The sequence below is a fragment of the Panthera leo genome, chromosome A2 (genome assembly GCF_018350215.1).
Source record: "Panthera leo isolate Ple1 chromosome A2, P.leo_Ple1_pat1.1, whole genome shotgun sequence".
NCBI classification, from domain to species: domain Eukaryota; kingdom Metazoa; phylum Chordata; class Mammalia; order Carnivora; family Felidae; genus Panthera; species Panthera leo.
The window spans coordinates 14,526,454-14,543,845 of record NC_056680.1 but is presented as its reverse complement, the minus strand read 5'-3'; the positions used below and the strand labels follow the sequence as shown (position 1 = coordinate 14,543,845).

Sequence of the window (17,392 nt, the reverse complement as noted above, 5' to 3'; positions counted from 1 at the left end):
TGCCGCCGGTAGGGGTGGGGCTAGCGGCTCGCTCAGGCCTGGCGGTTGGGGAGGCGGTTTAGAACACATGCGGAAGCTCCTAAGCCGGTATTTGAAACGGAAACTCAACGGTTAAAATAGAAATACCGGTACCTGGAAACCTGGAACTTGTCTTTTCGAAGCCACGGTTCCCGTCATCACCTCTGCCTCTCCGGGTTCCCATAATCGTCCTTATGGACCGCTGGTCGTGTGGTTGCCTGCAGAACGCCTCCTGGACCCCCGGCTGGTTGAACTCCCAATACCTTGTCAGGCCTCTTAGAGGGACTGTCCAGTGCAGTCCCTTGCTGCACACACATAGGCACCTCCGGCGCGCAGGTCAGTGACCTCCTAACCCCCTTGGGGGACCACGCCCAGGCCACTTCCCTGACTCCCAGGTGGGAGTCCCAAGTGGCTGATTATTTTATTTCGGACCTCTTGGCCTAATTCACACTGGCCAGCTGGACCAGAAGCTCCCGTTCATCCTTCCCAAAACGTCAGGGAGGTTTGTGGAGGGGCTCCTTTGGAACCCCTTATAAATATCTTCTTTTTTTTTTTTTTTTAAATTTATATACGTATTTTGAAAGAGAGCGAGCATGAGCAAGGGAGGGGCGGAGAGAGAGAGAATCCCAAGCAGGCTCCGGGCACTCAGCGCAGAACTAGACGCAAACCTGAGATCGTGACCTGAGCTGAAATCCAGAGCCCCACACCTGAGGGACTGAGCCACCCAGGCACCCCTCTTTTTTTTATATATATATTTATTTGAGAGCACGCCTAGCAGAGGGGCGGGGGGGGGGGGATGGGGGGAGAGAATCCTAAGCAGGCTCCATGCTGTCAGTGCAAAGCTGCAGATTCCTGCTCAATCTCAGGGATCGTGAGATCAGGACCTGAGCCCAAATCAAGAGTCAGTGGCTTAACGGACTGAGCCACCCAGGGGCCCCTAAATATCCCTTTTTAAATATCCTTTCAGAAGACAGAATAATTAAAACAATCTGTCGCTGTTGGGAGTTGTAGTGATAATTTTCTTATGTCATTTTTCTATTTAGTTTTTCTGATTAACTCCAATTATGAGGTCACGACACACATCTCCAGCTAATTTATGCACAGCTCCAATTCTGTGCAGGGAGGATACAAAACGGCAAACTATCCATGGTAGGACTTTCTGGAGCATCAATTCTACAAGATTTGGAAGAAATGAAGTCATTTCCAAGGTAAGTAATTGAAAACTTAAAACTAAGACAAGGCTGGAAAGTCCTATGCCATTAGCGATGGTTCATAATCTATGCCTGAAATGTCAGACTTTCTCTAAGAAGAGACCCTAAGGATAACTTATTTCCCATTATTTTAAACAGAAAAAATTATAAGGCATAGCAAGTCCCATCAAAAAACCCGACCAATTTTGTGGCATCTGGCTGGCTCAGTTGCTAGAGCCCTCGATCTCGGGCTCAGGAGTTAGAGCCCCACGTTGGGAGTAGAGTTTACTTAAAAATTAAATTAAAAAAATAGTCATTGGCATACAGGTGCTTTGTGTGCACTAGCAGTGGCTACTTGTAGACCAATAACATAAGATGTTGTACATCTTGCCAACACTCCAAAGTGTGATGGGCCTGCAGGTTGTATTTGGAAGCAACGTGGAACTTTTTCTGAAGCCGTTTAAAATGTATTTTTGGGGGGGCGCCTGGGTGGCTCAGTCGATTGAACGTCCGACTTCGGCTCAGGTCATGATCTCACTGTTTGTGAGTTCAAGCCCCGCGTCGGGCTCTGTGCTGACAGCTCAGGGCCTGGAGGCTGCTTCGGATTCTGCATCTCCTTCTCTCTCTGCCCCTCCCCTGCTCACACTCTGTCTCTCTCTCAAAAAAAAAGATTTTAAAAAATTTAATAAAATGTATTTTTTTAAAGACTCAATATAAACTTTATATACATATCAGCTAAAAATGTTGAGAGGGAAATAACTTCTATGCTATGTATTGAAAATGAAAACATTCTTCCAGGAAAACATTAATTGGGGGATATATTCTGTGGGTATGCCGGTATTATGAACTAAATGGCAAAAATCCCATTTATTTTATTTTTTAAATATATTTTTTAAAGTTTATTTGTTTTGAGAGAGAGAGAGAGTGCGCGCAAGTGGGGGAGGGGGATAGAGGATCTGAAGAGTGCTCTGTGCTGACAGCAGAGAGCCCGATGTGGGGCTCAAACCCGTGAACCGTGAAATCGTGACCTGAGCTGAAGTCAGATGCTTAACCGACTAAGCCACCCAGGTGCCCCCAAAGCCCACTGATTTTAAAGACTTTAAAGATTAAAGCTATAACTTCAAGTAAACTTGGCGCTGAGAAGTCCTTTCAGCTTATGACCCCAGAGTTCTGCAGTCCTGTGTCAGTAATGATCCCTTGCCAACATCAGCATACAAAGGTGCCCTAATGTTGTGCATTAACACAGACCTCCTTTGACCCCAGAGTCCTCTCCATTTCCCATTTTCCTCTGCTCCATTTAGGTACCTCTCCTCTCCTCTCCTGAACCCATTCCATTCCGGCTTTCCTCCACACCACTTTGCTTTCATGATGTCACCAATGTTTTCCATTTTGCTAAATTCAAGATGCAGTTTTTGTTCTCTCAGTCTTATAGCTGCATTTGAAACACGATTGAGCACTTCTTTCCTCTGGATTCTCAAGCCCCTCCCCCCCCCCCCCCCCCCCCCCGCCCCCGATTCCCTCCCATCTTACTCTATCTTCCTTTTATTCCTCCTCCTCCTCCTTCAGATCTCTGGGACCCTCAGCCCCTTTCTCTTTCTTGTGGGCCCTCTCTTCTCAGAGCAAACCTACAGAGGCTCCCAGCTTTGAATACCATCTATCTGCTGAGAACCCCTAGGCCTGGGTCTTCTTTTCTGAGGGGAGCACTCAGGAGCCATCACTGACTCTCTTTCCCTTCCCACCCCACCACATGCAGTCCTCCAACAAGTCCTCTTGACATGCATCCTGATTGCAGCCTCTTCTCATTGCATCCATTTCTACAACCAGTTTCAGCCACTGTCCTCTCTTACTGATCTTCTGCAAACACTGTCTTCCGAACTAGCTTCCTGCTTCCCTCTATACTCTCCTGCGGTCCATTCTCCAGTCAGCATCCACAGTGCTCCATAAAAAAACATGAAGGGGTGCCTGGGTGGCTCAGTCAGTTAAGCGTCCGACTTTGGCTCAGGTCATGATCTCGCGGCTCGTGAGTTCGAGCCCGGCGTCCGGCTCTGTGCTGACAGCTCGGAGCCTGGAGCCTGCTTTGGATTCTGTGTCTCCCTCTCTCTGCTCTGCCCCTGCTCATGCGCGCGCGCGCTCTCTCTCTCTCTCTCTCTCTCTCTCTCTCTCATTCTGGATTCTGTGTCTCCCTCTCTCTGTTCTGCCCCTGCTCATGCTCTCTCTCTCTCTCTCTCTCAGAAATAAAGAAACATTAAAAAAATTTTCTTTTAAAACATGAAAAACGGGTGCCTGGGTGGCTCAGTCGGTTAAGTAGCTGACTCTTGATTTTGGTTCAGGTCATGATCTCATGATTTGTTGAATTGAAACCCACATCAAGCTGTGTGCTGACAGCATGGAGCCTGCTTGGGATTCTCTCCCTCCCTCCCTCTCTGCCTCTCCCATGTGCAAGCTTGCTCTTTCTCTCTCTCTCTCTCAAAATTAAATAAACAAACTTAAAAAAAAAAAGAAAACCATGATATATGTTAACCCCAACCCCCACCCCCCACAGACACCCCACTCCCCCTCCATTCCCTCCTATCCCCATTTATAACCCTCTCACTGGCTTCTCACTGCAATAAAATAAAAGCTTAGGTAACCAGATAACCTGACTCCTGCCTACCTTTTTGACCTCATCTCCTCTCCTTGCTTGTTCATACTACTGTGTGTCAGATTTTCTGGTATCTAGAGCTGAAAGCAATCTTAACTGAGAAACAGTAAATCATAGAATCTATTGAGCATGGGAGGCTTGGAAAGAAATGTATTAAGAGAGAATGAAGGGCCCAAAATGGTTTTAAAAAAACACAAAAGCATACAAAACAATGAAAACATAACTGATCTGTATGTATATACCCAAAAGAATGTCTCAACAAAGTGAATGGTTAGAAACCAAGCCAGCGTCAAAGAAATGGAAATACCTTTGATTATATTTTAAAAACAAAAAAAATATATATTTAGTAAATATAAAAGGACAAATATTGAACACATTATATTTCTGGCCCATAATGCAATACAATTAGAAGTAACAGAAATAGGAAATTTAAAGATGCTCAGCTTGGAGCTCCTGGGTGGCTCAGTTGGTTGAGCATCTGACCCTTGGTGTCGGCTCAGGTCACGATCTCACAGTACATGGGATTGAGCCCTGCATTGGACTCCCCACTGACAGTATGGAGCCTGCTTGGGGTTCTCTCTCTCCGCCCCCCTCTCTCTCTGCTCCTCCACCACTCATGCACATGTTCTCAAATAAATACACATTAAAAAAAAAAATTAAAATGCTCAATTCTTTGAAAATGTTAAGATATCCTTTTAAATAAATTAATGCCTGGGTCAGGGTGCAAATCCCAAGCACAACTGCAGTGGCTATAAATATATGTGCTTGTAAATACACCATACCCAGATATATGCAGGGTGATAAGAGAGCTCTCTGACTCAGAAGCTTCTGTTGTAACCAGGTTATGTTAAGCTCTGCCACAGAGTCCTTTAACATCATCTTAGTACAAAAGGGAGCAACAGTGAGGGTAGTACTAGGAACTATAACTATTACAGATGCCTAATAAGTAGGACTGTGTTCTACTGGGCCTGACCTTGACCTCAGGATCCTTTCCAGCCAGGGCTCCAGGCCACACCACTAACGGATCTGTGTTACATACAAGCTCAAAACTGCCCTCCCAACAGCAGGCAGCCTGGAAACCGGCACGTGCAGCACATGCAGTAGAAAAAAATGATGGCCCTCACGTGAGGACTCAGGATCCCAAAAGTTCTGGTCAGGCCTCAGCTTCAAATCTGCCTCACCCACAAAACACTCCCGACCCTCACCTTGGCTATACATAGCAGTCTCTTCTGAAATTTCCCTGCAATTCCTTTTTTCGTAACTCCCTTGCAGGCAAGAGAGGAGAAACACTACTTGGGGAGCACTGTTATGTGCCAGGACTATGATCATCAAGAAGGCGGAGGCCACAGGATTGCACCTCAACCCCGGGGACCTGCCAAAGAAGAACTGCCACCAAATTTTCAATCGAGGACCCTTCCAGAACTCTTCAGTGACCTCACCGAGCGGTGTGCCTCTGGAAAAAGCTCAACACTCGCCCTAAATGAGATGTCTCTTCCCCATGCCTGGGAGGATAGGGGATAGATCCTCTAGGGGCGGATGCCTGGGCACAGATGTGACCCAGCAGCTCTGGAGCGAGTGGGTGTACTCAGGCGAGTTCTAGTTAATTTGTACATGAATAAAAAGCACTGGGATAGGGAAAAGGGCTCTTGAGTCCAGTAAGTGAATTTTATTTATTTATTTATTTATTTATTTATTTATTTATTTATTTTTTAAATTTATTTATTTTTTTTATTTTTTTAACGTTTATTTATTTTTGAGACAGAGAGAGACAGAGCATGAACAGGGGAGGGTCAGAGAGAGAGAGGGAGACACAGAATCTGAAACAGGCTCCAGGTTCTGAGCTGTCAGCACAGAGCCCGACGCGGGGCTGGAACTCACGAACCGCGAGATCATGACCTGACCCGAAGTCGGACGCTGAACCGACTGAGCCACCCAGGCGCCCCAGTAAGTGAATTTTAATATATAGGAGTTCATCTGCAAGACATCAGTCTACATTTGTTCTCTAGCTAGTAAGATTTTGACAGGAGGCAGGAGAAGAGCGGGAAGGCCACCCTGCTGGGCACCACTGTAGACGCGTTTAGATCCGGATCAGGCTCCCACACCAGGGGGCCCACCTGTGTGCTAACCGGCCTACAAGGCACTGTCCCTCGGGCTGAACAGGGCTCCATACCACCTCAGTGTTGCCAGCACTCTGGACAACTTCATTTTTCTTTCATATTTTTGAGGTAGAATTTGTACTCAGGACCGTGTCCTGCGTACGCAGAGGACTTAGGGGCCCGCAAACAAGCGAATTCACAAGAAGCTCTGAAGATTACCGCACAAGTGTTTGGTGTCGTCTTGTGTATTACTGAATTGTCCATTAATCAAGAGACTCGGTGTAACAACCTCAGCAGGATGTCAAAAGCGGGACTGCAGAAGCCCCAGGCCTGAGCCAAGGGAGGCCGTAGACCCAAGATTCAAAGCACGTGCTCTGGACACCAGCTCTGCGATTGTACAAACTGCTTAACGCCATTCAACATTCATTTCCTAGTCTGGTAAATGGGCACTTTTACCTAAAAGGGATTGAAATGGTGTAGAAGGTCTGGGGCCACTAGTAAATGCTACTGGTATTTCTTGGTGTTAATATTACTATTATCAAACCTGCTGATGGGGCGCCTGGGTGGCGCAGTCGGTTGAGCGTCCGACTTCAGCCAGGTCACGATCTCGCGGTCCGTGAGTTCAAGCCCCGCGTCGGGCTCTGGGCTGATGGCTCGGAGCCTGGAGCCTGTTTCGGATTCTGTGTCTCCCTCTCTCTCTGCCCCTCCCCCGTTCATGCTCTGTCTCTCTCTGTCCCAAAAATAAATAAAAAACGTTGAAAAAAAAATTAAAAAAAAAAAAAAAAAAAAAACCTGCTGAAGGAAGTGACAGCCCAGTGTTCTCTGAGACAAACATGAATGAGAACCAGTCGTATCAATAATCACCTCCCACAATCCAGCATTAAGAGCAACTCAGGGGCGCCTGGGTGGCTCAGTCGGTTAAGGATCTGACTTCCGTTCAAGTCATGATCTCATGGTTCATGGGTTCGAACCCTGCATCGGGCCCTGTGCTGACAGCTCAGAGCCTGGAGCCTGCTTTGGATTCTGTGTCTCCCTCGCTCTCTGCCCCTCCCTTGCTCGCTCGCTCTCTCGTTCACGCTCAAAAATAAACATCAAACAAAATTTAAAAGCAACTCAGAAAATAGATGTCAATGCAGCCAATTAAGCCGACTGTGCTCTTTCCCCATGGGAGCCCAGTGTGCAATGGCTGCAAACAGTAGCCTCCTTGGTAGTGTATGCAGCCTGTTGATTGTACAGGTTGCCCTAAGGGACCTTGGAGACAGCCCTTTCCAGTGGACATTGAGGTGTGGCCTCATGCCACAGTCTAGGCTCCAGTCTAGGCTCAGACAGGTATGTGGGGTGTATTTGGAAAGCCCCAGGGCCCAGTGGCCAGGGTCCACATTGGCCAAGTGATCATGTCCATTCGCACCAAGCTGCAGAATAAGGAGCATGTGATTGAGGCCCTACGTAGGGCCGAGTTCAAGTTCCCTGGCCGCCCGAAAATCCACATTTCCAAGAAGTGGGACTTTAACGTGGATAAATTTGAAGACATAGTGGCTGAAAAGCTGCTCACCCCAGATGGCTATGGGGTCAAATATATCCCTTATCATGGTCCCTTGGACAAATGGAGGGCTCTGTGCTCATGAGAACCTCGGCACTGCCCCTTCTCTGTTCATGCCCACCAATAAGTCCTACTTCCCGTCTTAAAAAAAAGAAAATACATGTTAAATCCCTTCCCATTAAATGTGGTTTTTTCATTGTGTTTGTTTCTACAGAAGCATCTCCCGTCCCTGATAAGCACGAGAGAAGACGAGAGAAAAGAGCAGGAGGGAAGAAGTACCCCAGGACGACAGTCCAGTCTCTGAAGATTCACCCAGGTTGGGACAGAGGACCTGCCCGAAGCCAGGACCAGCCTCTCTTCTTATCTCCCCGGTGGCACCCAGCCATCCTTTAAGCCCACCATTAGTTTTTGATTCAGTGCTTTTGAATGCTGTGGAAGCACAGGTACTCCCTTGATTTGAATCCCGTGCAGACCACCTTGGCAGTCTGCACCTGCCATCCTTCCCTGCCCGTGGTCCTCGGTGTCCCCACATACAAGCCGTAAGCTCCTTGCACCACTCCCGTCCCCACGGCTGTCTGTGTCAGCCCTGGCCCACCTCCCACACCTGCTGCTGGGCTCGGTGGAGCTCAGGATCTTCTTGCTGCCCATATAAAAACAGTCTTTGGTTTTGTCCCTTCTTTGGCTATCCACCACGTGAGCTTTCATTGGCTTCATTGTGGTTTAAGGGCCACATCGGTTCTTTCCAGGTGGCCTGAAACACGGTATCTGCCTGAGTAAGAAGTTGAAGAAGCTCCCAGCAGCCCATTCAGCCTTGGGCGTTGCCAGAGGGAGAGGCTGGGGTCCTATCACCGGGCCGCCCGGCATGGAGGGAGTTGCCAGTTGTAGGACAAACCCTGGGGGCAGCTGGTTCCGTGTGGGGCATCACCGCTGCTGCTGATGCTGTGGGTGGAGGGGAGGCCCCAGGGTCACACTAGGGACTGTGCTGGGGAAAGGGATGGTCCTTGTGTCCTGGTGGGGGACTGGCAGGCCCTTTGGATGGGCTGCTGGCCTTCCACTGACTCCCAGTGCTCCCCAGGCCGCTGACTTTTTGAGTCACACAACACAGCAGAGGTGGGCAGGCCCACCGAAACCAGGCTCCTCCGGGTCGGCAGAGACCCTGGGCTGAAGCCTGTGGGAGCGGGAAGGACAGCAACTATTGGCAGGATCAGCTGAAGGCAGAGGCTTCGCAGCAATGGTCCACCCTCCACCTTGGGGCTCTTGCAGCCTAGGATCAGGTAGTTGGCCATCACTTCCTCTTAATTCTGGCCCCTCAGCAGGTCCTGGATCTGGTCCCACTCATAGCCCACAGCTAATGTCACCTCAGTTCTGCCAGGGATCCTTGTAGTCAGGGAGTGGCTCACTGTAAGGCTTTAGTAGTTCTGCTTCACGGGCCATGGTCATCCATGGGCCCTTCATGGTTTCCTCTAAAGCGCTTCTCTCACTGGGACTGAGGGGCAGGAATCTCTCTAGCAGGTCTCCCACGCTGCACAGACGTGGAAAGGGGAACGTGGTATATCCTGCTCAGCACCCGCTCCCACAGCTCCCTGAAGTCCTGCCAAGGCAGGGACCTGCTGGTCACTGGACAGTCATTGTATAGAGGATGGCTCCAGGCTCCACCCAAGGGGGACTACCACAGCAGGGGGTCAGCTTATGGGCGGCGGTGAACTCATTGCTGAATCCAGAGTATGCGACCTCGATGTTCGGGTCGGATTCCAAAAGCAGGCTCTCTGGCTTTAGGTCCCTGTGGATGACACCTTCCTGGTGGTGGTACCACACAGTGGGCGCTATCTGGCAGAATCTGCCTCGGGGCTCCCCCTTTCTCATGCAGGCATGGCGCAGTTCAAACACCTGTCCTTCGCTAGTGGACTCCGTGACCGGGTCGCCTGCTTCCATGGTGCCAGCGACCTCAAGTAGTTTCACGACTCGGGGGTTGTGATTCAGGGCCTTCATGCTCTGGACTTCAAGGAATAGTCTCTGGAGGCTGGAGGAGCCCCGCTGACTCTTGTTAATGACCTTCATGGACGCCTCTGTCCCACTCGGGCTGTGCCAGACCAACCCCACCTGGGCAAAGCTGCCCTGGCCGACGGTCCTGAGGAGCCGGTGGTGGTCACTGTGGCTCTCCCGGTCACGGGGATGGCCGCAAGGCCCCCGCAGCTCAGTGACTCACTGCTAGGAATGCTAACTAAAAGTGCCCCCTAACAGTACTAACAAACTAAATAAAGATGGGAAAGAAAAGAAAAAATGAGAAAAGAGAGGGAAAAAGCAAAACTGTGGCCAAAAGTCCCTCAGGTCCCCAGACACCAGCTTCCTGGCCTAAAAAAACCAAAACATGTAGGCCTGGCCAAGGGCTGATACAGAGAGGTGCTTAGGATTTTCTCTCGATGGCTCTTCTTGAGATCAGTGCAAGAAATGCACCTGTAAGGCTGGGGATAATTCACAGTGGCTTTCCCACTTGGTTCTCAGGAACCCTTTACTCTTAAAAGCGCGGGGGAGGGATGCCCCCAGAGGCCTTTTTGTTTACGTGTCTTATAGTGATTGATATATACCTTACTAGAAATTAAAACCTGAAGGATGCTTCAGTAGCCTTTTCATGTCTAGTTTGGGAATCTGTAATAATTTTTGATGTTTAAAGAAAGCCATGATATCTATACTTAGAATAATTCAATTCCTTTTTCTTTAAACTCTGGATGATCGGTCTCAAAATGATACCACAATTTAACTGGCTTCACGATAGCCAATGACAAAGACTCTCCCTGACTAAACTTGAGTCGTTCTCCTCTAGGTCTGGACCTTGCAGCCTGCCCTTGTCTGGCCTGCATCACCCAGTTGTAGCAAGAACCTTGCCAAGTCAGTTTAAAGAGAACTCCCCACCCTCAATATCTCATAATATTCTTCACACACACACCCCACCTTTGGTGTCTGTGAAATAATAGAAAATATATATTGGTCTCTGTCCCTGGTTCTTGGCACAGGCTCCTGAAAGCCTTCTTATTTCCTAAGTGCTAAGACACTAGGAGCATCTCGTTTTCTAATATTTGGTCTTTAACCCCAGTTCCTGATTCAGGGCTCCTAAATTCCTTGGAATATCCTGAGTGGTAGGAATGTCTTGTTCTAATGAGGCAACTCTGGATGGGCTCCTGGATGACTCCTGGCGGGGAGTCTTTCTGACTGTTAGCAAAAGGCCAAGCCATGATTAGAAGCTTGGAATTTTCAGCTCCATACCCCCTCCCCAATCCTCCAGAAAGGGGAAAGGGGCTGGAAGTGGAGTTAATGATGTGTCACGCCTACGTGAGGAAGCCTCCGTAAAAATCCCAATAGTATGGGGTTCAGAGAGTTTCCGTATGGGTGAACACATCCACACTGGGAGCATGATGTACCCCAACTCCATGGGGACAGAAGTTCCTGTGCTCGGGACCCTCCCAGACCTCACTCCATGTATCTCTTCATCTAACTGATCATGTATCCTTTATCACATCCTTTAATAAATGTAAGCGGAAGTGACTGGGTTTTCCTTTGTATGGCATCTGACCACCCTGGCCTGCCCACAGCAAGAATCCTGTTAGATCTGTTTAACTAGAATCCTTCCATCCCTGAGGTTTCCTTAGTAGTGTTCCATCTACTGACCCCAACCCTGCTCCTCGGCTATAAACCCCCACTTTGTGCTGTACTGGGGATGGGTTCCAGTTCTATACTGAGGCCTCTTTTTCCCCCTATTGCAGTAATTCCTGAATAAAACTTGCTTTTACTGCTTTAACTACTACTGTCCCGCTCTGGGTTTGTTTGTTTTTTTCTTAACACAGTAGGGAAATATTCTGTTGCATAAGACACAACAAGGTACATTATTGACTTCTTTTCTTTTTTTTTTTTTCTTTTTTTTTTAATTTATTTTTGGGACAGAGAGAGACAGAGCATGAACGGGGGAGGGGCAGAGAGAGAGGGAGACACAGAATCGGAAACAGGCTCCAGGCTCTGAGCCATCAGCCCAGAGCCTGACGCGGGGCTCGAACTCGCGGACCACGAGATCGTGACCTGGCTGAAGTCGGATGCTCAACCGACTGCGCCACCCAGGCGCCCCTATTGACTTCTTTTCTAAGAGAGAAAGAGTACACACACAAGCAGAAGAGGGGCAGAGAGAGAATCCCAAACAGTCTCTATGCCATGAGTATAGAACTGATGCGGGAAGCTTGATCTCATGAACCCTGAGATCATGACCTGAGCCGAGTTCAAGCTGCTTAACTGACTGAGCCACCCAGGCTCCCCTGTTACTAACTTCTATAAAGCTGAAGGGAAGTTAGCTTTCATCATATTTTTATTTCTTAGTTAGAAATTTTGCCCAGAGTCTTTGGAGTAGATTTCTCCCTTCCATAAGCCAGAGAACTTGCTATGTCCATCGCAGTATCCTTAAATGTAAAAGTTGAGGGGAGCCTGGGTGGCTCAGTCAGTTAAGCATCTGACTTTGGCTCAGGCCATGATCTCTCAGTTCATGGGATCAAGCCCTGCTTTGGGCCCTGCGCTGACCCCCAGGAGCTTGCTTGGGATTTTCCCTCTCCCTCTCTCTCTCTGCGCGCCACCCCCCCCCCCTCAGCTCTCTCTCAAAATAAATTAACTTTTAAAAAATGTAAAATAAAATATTATTTGAAAGACAGAGCGCAGAGGAATCATTGAAAATATTGACGTGTGGGGCGCCTGGGTGGCTCAGTCGGTTGGGCGTCCGACTTCGGCTCAGGTCACGATCTCGCGGTCCGCGAGTTCGAGCCCCGCGTCGGGCTCTGGGCTGATGGCTCAGAGCCTGGAGCTTGCTTCCGATTCTGTGTCTCCCTCTCTCTCTGCCCCTCCCCCGTTGATGCTGTGTCTCTCTCTGTCTCAAAAATAAATAAACGTTTAAAAAAAAATTAAAAAAAAAAGGAAAATATTGACATGAACAAGTTATTAATATGTTCGTTGAAAACTATTTAAAAATCTATGACTCAAGGAACTTCAGTTAGGTAGAATGAATCAATATTGTTAACCTTTATGGGTGTTTTTCAGTAAATATTAACTGATCCTCCCAATGGGCCAGGCATTGTGCTAAGTACCAGAACACAGAAGCATGGAATCTATCAAATGTGACACGGTACTGTGTATTAACTTAAGAAATAAAAGTGTAAACTAAACTAAGAAATGCCTGGAGTATTGTTTTGCCGCCATCCAGTATATATGTGCACACAGGCCAATATCCCTGATGAATATAGATGCAACATTTCTCCGTATATTAGCAAACCAAATTCAACAGGACATTAAAGGATCATATGCCATAACCAAATGGGATTTTTCCCTGGGATGCAAAGATGATTCAACACACACAAATCAATAAATATGATATAGCACATTAAAAGGATGAAAGACAAAAATTGTGTGATTATCTCAACAGATGCAGAAAAAGCATTTGATAAAACTCAACATTTTTTTCATGATAGAAAACATTCAAATTGGGTATAGAAGGAATACACCTCAACATAATAGAGGCTGTATATGAGAAACATACTGCCAACATCATACCCATTAGTGAAAGGTTAAAAGCAGGAACAAGGGGCACCTGGGCTCAGTTGGCTCAGGTCATGATCTCACAGTTCGTGAGTTCAAGCCCTGCATTGGGCTCTGTGCTGTCAGCACAGAGCCCACTTTGGATCCTCTGTCTCCCTCTCTCTCTGCCTCTCTCTCAAAAATAAGCATAAATTTAAAAAATAAAATCAGGAACAAGACAAGAGTGCCCACTCCCACCACTCCTTTTCAACATAATTCTGGAAGTCCCGCCCAGCTAAGCCAGAAAAAGAAACAAAAGACAGCCAAATCAGAAAGGAAGAAGTAAAACCATCTGTTGATAATATGATCTTGTATATAGAAAATCCTAAAGACTATCAAAAAACTGTTAGAACTAAAACATTCAGAAAAGTTTTTTTGTTTTTTTTTTAATATTTATTTTTGAGAGAGAGCATGAGCAGCCAAGCGGCAGATAGAGGGAGAGAGAGATGTAAAAAAAATTTTTTTAATTGCTATTCTTAAAATAACCGGGAAGAAAGATTTCCTGTATCAGGCTGGAAAGAGAGACAATGCCATCCCAACTTACCTTTGCTTAAGACTTTAAAAAAAATGTTTATTTTGAAAGACAGTGCATGCGGGGCGCCTGGGTGGCTCAGTCGGTTAAGCGGTCGACTTCCGCTCAGGTCAGGATCTCGCGGTCCGTGGGTTTGAGCCCCGCGTCAGGCTCTGTGCTGACAGCTCAGAGCCTGGAGCCTGTTTCAGATTCTGTGTCCCCCTCTCTCTGACCCTCCCCCCCTTCATGCTCTGTCTCTCTCTGTCTCAAAAATAAATAAACGTTTAAAAAAATTAAAAAAAAAAAAAAGAAAGTGCATGCAAGCAGGGAGGGACAGACAGACAGAGAGAATCCCAAGCAGGCTCTGCGCTGCCAGCACAGACCCCAGTGTGGGGCTCCAACTCACCAATCGTGAGATCATGACCTGAGCCAAAACCAAGAGTCGGACGCTTAACCGACTAAGCCACCCAAAAAAGTTTTAAAATACAAAATGAGCATGCTAAATTCAGTTGCATTTCTACCCACCAACAGTGAACTAGCTGAAAAAGACAATAATCCCATTTACAACAGCATCAAAGAGACCAAAGTGCCTAGATATGAATGGAACTAAAGAAGTAAAAGCTTTGCCTAGAGCTTTAGATATTGGTTAATATCCAACATCAAAATTACATTTTGATGAAAGAATTTAAAGTCACAAATAAATGGAAATAGAGCTCATGTTCATGGATCAGAAAAGCTGATGTTAAAATGTCTACACTACACAAAGCCATGTGGGGATTTGATGCAATATCTATCAAAATTCCAATGCCATTTTTCACAGAAATAGAAAAAAAAATCTTAAAATTTGTGTGGAGCTACAAACGTCCCTAGATAGCCAAAGCAATCCTAAAAAAGGACTAAGCAGAGGCATCATTTTTCCTGATCTAAAACTATACTACAGGGGCGCCTGGGTGACTCAGTCGGTTAAGCGGCCGACTTCGGCTCAGGTCACGATCTCGCGGTCTTGAGTTCGAGCCCCGCGTCGGGCTCTGTGCTGACAGCTCAGAGCCTGGAGCCTGTTTCGGATTCTGTGTCTCCCTCTCTCTCTGCCCCTCCCCTGTTCATGCTCTGTCTCTGTCTCAAAAATAAATAAACGTTAAAAAAAAAAAAAGACATGTGATAACAAATGTTGACAAGGGCGTGGATAAAGTAGAACGCTTGTGCGCTGTAGGTGGGAATGTCAACTGATACAGCCACTATGGAAAATTGTATGAAGGCTCCTCAAAAACACTGAAAATGGAACTACCAGCAATCCCATTTCTGGGCATATATCTGAAGGAAATGAAATCGCTAACTCAAAGAGATAGTTACACACCCATGTTCGTGACAGCATTATTCATAAGAGCCAAGACATGGAAACAACCTAAGTGTCCACCAACATATGAATGGATAAAGAAAATATTATATATAAAGCTAAATGTGAGATTATATATATATATATATAATATTCTAATATATGTATTAGAATACTAGTCACAAAGAAGGAAATCCTGCCTTTTGTAGAAACATGGTTGGACCTGTGGACCTTGAGGGCATTATGCTAAGTGAAATAAGTCAGACAGATAAAGACAAATACTGTATGATCTCACTTACGTGTGGAACCTAAAGACATGGAACTCGAGAGAATGGTGGTTGCCAGGGGCCGAGTCGTGGGAGAAATGGAGAGATGTCGGTTCGAATATAAACTTTCAGTTATAAGATGTAAATTCTGAGTATCTAGTATACATTATGGTGACTATAATTAACAATATTGTATACTTGAAAGTGGCTGTGAAAGTAGAGCTCTAATGTTCTCACTGTAACAACAACAAAAAATGGTGAAGGGCGCCTGGGTGGCTAGTCAGTTAGGTGTCCGACTTTGACTTGGGTCATGATCTCACGGTTTGTGAGTTGAGCCTCACATTGGGCTCTGTGCTGGCAGTATGGAGCCCGCTTGGGATTCTCTCTCTCTCTCAAAATAAATAAACTTAAAAAATGGCGAGGTAAAGGGTTAAAAGGGTGTCAACTTTATTGTGGTAGGCATGTTGCAATATATACGTATACCAAATCATCACATTGTACACCTTAAATTTACCCAATGATTTGTGTCAATTATATCTCAATAAAGTCGAGAATTAATTAGAAGTCACCATGTAGCCATCAATGAGCAAACAGTCTGCACAGAGATGTTTATAGCAGCTTTACTCATAATTCAAAACTTGGAAGACCCAAGATGTATGTGAATGGATAAACAAACTGATAATGGAATATTATGCAGCATTGAAAAGAAGTGAGATATAAAGCCATAAAAAGATATGGAGGAACCATAAATTCATATTACTAAGCGGAAAAAGCCAATCAGAAAAGGGGACACACTGTATGATTCCAATGATACATTACGAAAAGGTAAAACTATGGAAGACACTAAAGATCAGTGGGTTCCCAGGAGGTGAGAGAAGGAGAGATGAGGAGACAGAGCACAGTGGACTTGTAGGGCAGTAAAACTACTCTGTTTGATACTGTAATGATGGATACATTCATTCTGTATGTGTCCAAGCCCATAAAATGTACAGGACCAAGAGTGAACCCAAAGATGAACTACAGGCACTGGGATTATTTGTAACAATGTACCACTCTGGTGAGGGATGTTGCTAATCAGGGTGCTATATATCTGAGGTGGCAGAGGATATACAGGAAATCATGTACCCTTCTCCCAATTTTGCTTGAACCTAAAACCGCTCTAATAAAGGCGTGGGTGGCTCAGTCAGTTAAGCATCTGACTCTTGACTTTGGCTCAGATCATGGTCTCATAGTTCATGGGTTCGAGCCCCACTTTGGGCTCTGCACTGGCAGTGTGGATCTTGCTTGGGATTCTTCTCTCTCTCACACACACACACTCTCTCTCTCAAAATAAAAGAAATAGGGGCGCCTGGGTGGCTCAGTTGGTTGAGCGTCTGACTTCGGCCCAGGTCATGGTCTCACAGTTTGTGGGTTCGAGCCCCGCATCGGGCTCTGTGCTGACAGCTCAGAACCTGGAGCCTGCTTCAGATTCTGTGACGCCCTGTCTCTCTGCCCCTTCCCCACTCATGCTCTGTCTCTCTCTGTCTCTCAAAAATGAATAAACGTTAAAAAAAATAAAAATAAATAAAAGAAACAAACTTTGAAAAAAAGGTGTTTTTTTTTAGTTGACCGTCATAATATCAGTTCCAAAATAGACAAAAGAAAAATGTCCTCTAATTTGGAAATGCATTGAAGATTAGAGTGGAGAAAACAATTCTAGTAAAGCAGAAACTTAGGTACTGTTTCTCTAAAACTCTCCGATGATCTTTGAAGAAGCCATAGGAGCCCAGACAGGTATGAAGTGACTGCTCCTAAAACCTCATACGGCAAAAAAAAGACCACTCATTTTTTTAAACATTTATTCATTTTTGAGAGAAAGAGTGTGAGCGGGGGAGGGGTAGAGAGAAAGAGGGAGACACAAATTCTGAAGCAGGGTTCAGGCTCTGAGTTGTCAGCACAGAGCCTGATGTGGGGCTGGAACCCATGAGCTGTGAGATCGTGACCTGAGCTGAAGTTGGACGCTTAACCAACTGAGCCACCCAGGTGCCCCTAAAAAAGACTCACTTTTTTGCAATAAGGACTGATTCAGATTTCAAAATGTATTCAGAAATGGGCAGTCAAGGGGCACCTGGGTGGCTTAGTCAGTTGAGCTTCCAACTCTTGACTTCAGCTTAGGTCATGATCTCAGGCTCGTGGGGTAGAGCCCCACGTTGGGCT

The 17,392-nt window shown here is 46.4% G+C and overlaps 2 long non-coding RNA genes and 1 other non-coding gene across 3 annotated transcripts; all 3 read left to right on the top strand.

Moving 5' to 3' along the window:
* The first annotated feature begins 33 nt into the window (after nucleotides 1–33).
* On the top strand, nucleotides 34–5,499 carry LOC122214237. The gene is made up of 3 exons (XR_006199806.1): nucleotides 34–354; nucleotides 1,062–1,226; nucleotides 5,122–5,499. It is a non-coding gene; the product is annotated as an uncharacterized LOC122214237 (long non-coding RNA).
* A 244-nt stretch (nucleotides 5,500–5,743) lies between these two features.
* Nucleotides 5,744–11,278, top strand: LOC122214238. Its single transcript, XR_006199807.1, has 2 exons — nucleotides 5,744–6,383; nucleotides 7,700–11,278. It is a non-coding gene; the product is annotated as an uncharacterized LOC122214238 (long non-coding RNA).
* LOC122214681 lies at nucleotides 7,076–7,209 on the top strand. Its single transcript, XR_006200056.1, has one exon. It is a non-coding gene; the product is annotated as a small nucleolar RNA SNORA70 (small nucleolar RNA).
* Nucleotides 11,279–17,392: the final 6,114 nt, after the last annotated feature.